Source organism: Coregonus lavaretus (assembly GCF_964263955.1).
Source record: "Coregonus lavaretus genome assembly, contig: HAP1_SCAFFOLD_4615, whole genome shotgun sequence".
Taxonomy (NCBI): domain Eukaryota; kingdom Metazoa; phylum Chordata; class Actinopteri; order Salmoniformes; family Salmonidae; genus Coregonus; species Coregonus lavaretus.
The window spans coordinates 26,078-31,486 of NW_028161966.1; positions in this window are offsets into that span (position 1 = coordinate 26,078).

Here is a 5,409-nt window from a genome sequence, read left to right on the forward strand (position 1 = left end):
GAGAGAGAGAGAGAAACACTATTTACACACACACACACACACAGAACAAAAATATAAACTCAACATGTAAAGTGTTGGTCCCTATGTTTCATGAGCTGAACTCTAAAAGATCCCAGAAAATGTTCCCTACGCACAAAAAAGCTTATTTCTCTAAAATGTTGTGCAGAAATTTGTTTACATCCCTGTTAGTGAGCATTTCTCCTTTGCCAAGATAATCCATCCACCTGACAGGTGTGGCATATCAAGAAGCTGATTAAACATAATCATTACACAGGTGCACCTTGTGCTGGGGACAATAAAAGGCCACTCTAGAATGTGCAGTTTTGTCACACGACACAATGCCACAGATGTTAAGTTTGAGGGAGCGTGCAATTGGCAGGCTGACAGCAGGAATGTCCACCAGAGCTGTTGCCAGATAATTTAACGTCAATGTCTCTATTATAAGCTGCCTCCAATGTCGTTTTAGAGAATTTGGCAGCACGTCCAACCGGCCTCACAACCGCAGACAACGTGTAACCAAGCCAGCCCAGGACCTCCACCTCCGGCTTCTTCACCTGCGGGATCGTCTGAGACCAGCCACCCGGACAGCTGATGAAACTGTGGGTTTGCACAACCGAAGAATTTCTGCACAAACTGTCAGAAACCGTTTCAGGGAAGCTCATCTGCGTGCTCGTCGTCCTCACCAGGGTCTTGACCTGACTGCAGTTCGGCATCGTGACCGACTTCAGTGGGCAAATGCTCATCTTCGATGGCCACTGGCACGCTGGAGAAGTGTGCTCTTCACAGATGAATCCCGATTTTAACTGTACCGGGCAGATGGCAGACAGCGTGTATGGCATCGTGTGGGAGAGCGGTTTGCTGATGTCAACGTTGTGAACAGAGTGCCCCATGGTGGCGCTGGGGTTATGGTAACTACGCCACTCAGGAACATTCCATGTCGTCTTGTTAAGCAACTCGAGTGTATATTTGGCCTTATTGTTTCAGGTTATTGTCCTGCTGAAAGGTGAATGTTTATCTCCCTCCTCTTCATCTACAGTCTCCCTCCATTTCTCTGCCTCCTCTTCCTCTTCCTCTTCATCTACAGTCTCCCTCCATTTCTCTCCCTCCTCATCTACAGTCTCCCTCCATTTCTCTGCCTCCTCTTCCTTTATATCTACAGTCTCCCTCCATTTCTCTCCCTCCTCTTCCTTTATATCTACAGTCTCCCTCCATTTCTCGCCATTCTTTAAACACATTCAGGGGCTAAAACTTGAGACCACTTCAGAAAAGATGTCTGCATATTCTGGTGAGTTTTGGATGGAGGAAGGGATTGATGGAGGGAACGTGCTAGAGAGAGATATGGGAGGAATGAGAAAACAGGGTTGGAACGAGGGATGAGACAGAGAGGTATGTAGAAGAGACAGGAAGTGAGAAGACTTCGGTCTGAACACAGTAATGGAGGGAGGGAGGGAGGGAACGTGCTAGAGAGAGATATGGGAGGAATGAGAGACAGGGTTGGAGCGAGGGATGCAGACAGCGAGGAGTGGAAGGAGAGAAGAGGAGACTAGACATATGTCTGTCAGTCAATACAACTGGACTGGAGGTTAGAAGGAAAAACACAGCAAGTCAATACAACTTGACTGCTTGACCATTTGACCCTCTCTAAAGTGTAGAGGGGTTGGCAGGATCACTCAACTAGCGGCATTGGGGACGCTTTTGTTTTTGACGTTCTGAACAATCACACAGATAGACAGACCCCATCCTGTCCCTAGCTCTGTGGAATACTGTTTCTTAGCTGTTAAAAGCAAGTTGGAAGACAATACCAGGCTTTCATGTACTGACCTGGGAACAACACCAGCCTAGAACAGCACTGCCCTGGGACAGGAGGGGAAACTCACAATAAGAAAACAAACACAGTGGAATGTTTTTTTTTATTTTTTAGTTTGGAGTCATATAATGACCCCAGGGGAAAAGGTCAGGGGTCGGTCAAGGCTAGGGCAGAGGTAGGAGGGGGGAGTATGGGAAATAAAAAGGGTGAAATGGGGAAATAACAAGGGGTGAGGAACAGGGTGACACAGGGGCAGAAGGTAGTGACTAGGGGTCATGCCTTTGTTTGAAAGGTTGTCAAAAAAGGGCAGCCAAGGACTGGAAGGAGATCACAGAAGAGGTGCCACCCTGCCCTAGCATCCCCCCTTCCATCCCCTCCCTCCCTCTGCGGTCTCGTTCCCTAGCCTCGACTGAGCCCTTACCTTATGTACTCCCTCCCTCTGCGGTCTCGTTCCCTAGCCTCGACTGAGCCCTTACCTTATGTACTCCCTCCCTCTGCGGTCTCGTTCCCTAGCCTCGACTGAGCCCTTACCTTATGTACTCCCTCCCTCTGCGGTCTCGTTCCCTAGCCTCGACTGAGCCCTTACCTTATGTAATCCCTCCCTCTGCGGTCTCGTTCCCTAGCCTCGACTGAGCCCTTACCTTATGTAATCCCTCCCTCTGCGGTCTCGTTCCCTAGCCTCGACTGAGCCCTTACCTTTATGTAATCCCTCCCTCTGCGGTCTCTTTCCCTAGCCTCGACTGAGCCCTTACCTTATGTAATCCCTCCCTCTGCGGTCTCGTTCCCTAGCCTCGACTGAGCCCTTACCTTATGTAATCCCTCCCTCTGCGGTCTCGTTCCCTAGCCTCGACTGAGCCCTTACCTTTATGTAATCCCTCCCTCTGCGGTCTCTTTCCCTAGCCTCGACTGAGCCCTTACCTTATGTAATCCCTCCCTCCGCGGTCTCGTTCCCTACCTCTTCCCTCTTACCATTTGTTCTACCTCTCACCTCTGCCGTCTCTCTTTCCGGCTCGGACCAACAGGCTCCGAGACAGCTTCTACCCCCCAAAACACCGTAAGACCGCTACATAGTTAATTAATGGTTACCCAGACTATCTGCACTGACCCTATCTGCACTGGCCCTATCTGCACTGGCCCCTATCTGCACTGACCCTATCTGCACTGGCCCCATCTGCACTGACCCCATCTGCACACTCAGAAGACTACATACAGTAATGCACGGTGAACCCACACTTCTGTACTTTTTTTCCCCAATACTAGTCTAATAAAAGCGTGATCTGGCGCAACCCCAGAGAACATTATTTTAGTGTAGAGGTGCTGACTAACGGAGAATAAACTGGAAGCTATAAAAACAAATAAAAGAGTCTGTATATGTATAACCTCCCAGCCATTTATTGGGTTAAAACAAAAACTAAAAACTTTTTGGCATCACTGTGCCTTCTTCAGAAAATTAAATTAAAACAATAATGTATGTTGATGTTAAATCTTATGCTAATAGCCTAATATATTCAATATTCTGTCAACTATTGTCTTTTAACAGTTTCGCTCAATTCATTCAAAAAAAAAAATCAACCTAATAATTATGGACACACCCCTCTCTATTGTCATTGGTTGCACTAATTGCACTGTTCTTTCTACATAAAACCTGGTTCAAGCGTTCATGACATCACCCTGAAGAAGGCACAGTGATGCCGACGAAACATTGGTGGTTTCTTACCCAATAAATTACTAGGAGTTTATACACTAGAGTGCGCGACTCTTTTGTTTTTATAGCTTACAGCTTTTTCAATACTAGAACATGAAAAAAACGGTTCGGGAACTAGAATTTTTGTTACTTTCTGTACTTCTGTCAAATGTGTCTCACGGATCAACTCTGCTTTCACGCTACAAGGGGTACATCGGCTGTACTGATATCTCCACTTAGCCTGCACTGGGAGTCTGGGCTGCTAGTCATGTTAGCTCCCCACTCACGCTGCACAGACGTTAACACACACTTGAATAATGCGACACGGCATGTAGAAATGTTGAAACTGTTAATTGCTGTTCGCAATTCACAGAGCTCGTCTACTTTCAGTGCAGGGACTGAATGTTAGTGAGTGTTATACTCAGAAGTGGTAGATGGTATGCACGCCGCCTGTATGTTAGCGAGTGTTATACTCAGCAGTGGTAGACGGTATGCACGCCGCCTGTATGTTAGCGAGTGTTATACTCAGAAGTGGTAGATGGTATGCACGCCGCCTGTATGTTAGCGAGTGTTATACTCAGAAGTGGTAGATGGTATGCACGCCGCCTCTATGTTAGCGAGTGTTATACTCAGAAGTGGTAGATGGTATGCGCGCCGCCTGTATGTTAGCGAGTGTTATACTCAGAAGTGGTAGACGGTATGCACGCCGCCTGTATGTTAGCGAGTGTTATACTCAGAAGTGGTAGATGGTATGCACGCCGCCTGTATGTTAGCGAGTGTTATACTCAGCAGTGGTAGACGGTATGCACGCCGCCTGTATGTTAGCGAGTGTTATACTCAGAAGTGGTAGATGGTATGCACGCCGCCTGTATGTTAGCGAGTGTTATACTCAGAAGTGGTAGATGGTATGCACGCCGCCTGTATGTTAGCGAGTGTTATACTCAGAAGTGGTAGATGGTATGCACGCCGCCTGTATGTTAGCGAGTGTTATACTCAGAAGTGGTAGACGGTATGCACGCCGCCTGTATGTTAGCGAGTGTTATACTCAGAAGTGGTAGACGGTATGCACGCTGATAAGCTACTTCTACGCAAATGTTATTGATCAGCACAATAAAATAAGTCCCAAATGGAAAGGAAAGAGATTGTTTGTAGCATTCAGCCAAAACATGCTCAATAACTCAGTAATTGAATGCTCACACAGTAATGCTCACACACTCCTATTGAATATGCACCCAGAGATTTACCATTCAAATAAATGATTACCATTATGTACTTAGATTGTTTTTATCAAAGTCAAATTGATTGTAGCATTTATTCATTAATGCACACAGTGCATTGGGAAAGTATTCAGACCCCTTCACTTTTTCCACATTGTGTTAAGTTACAGCCTTATTCTAAAATGGATGAAATAAAACAAAAATCACCAATCTACACACAATACCCCATAATGACAAAGCGAAAACAGGTTTTTAGAAATGTTTGCTAATTTATAAAAAATACCTTATTTACATAAGTATTCAGGCCCTTGCTATGATACTCGAAATTGAGCTGAGGTGCATCCTGTTTCCATTGATAATCCTTAAGATGTTTCTACAACTTGATTGGAGTCCACCTGTGGTAAAGTCAATTGATTGGACATGATTTCTAAAGGCACACACCTGTCTATATAAAGGTCCAACAGTTGACAGTGCATGTCAGAGCAAAAACCAAGCCATGAGGTCGAAGGAATTGTCCGTAGAGCTCAGAGACAGGATTGTGTCGAGGCACAGATCTGGGGAAGGGTACCAAAACATTTCTGCAGCATTGAAGGTCAGCAAGAACACAGTGGCCTCCATCATTCTTAAAAAGGAAGAAGCTTGGAACCACCAAGACTCTTCCTAGAGCTGGCCGCACGGCCAAACTGAGCAATTGGTGGAGA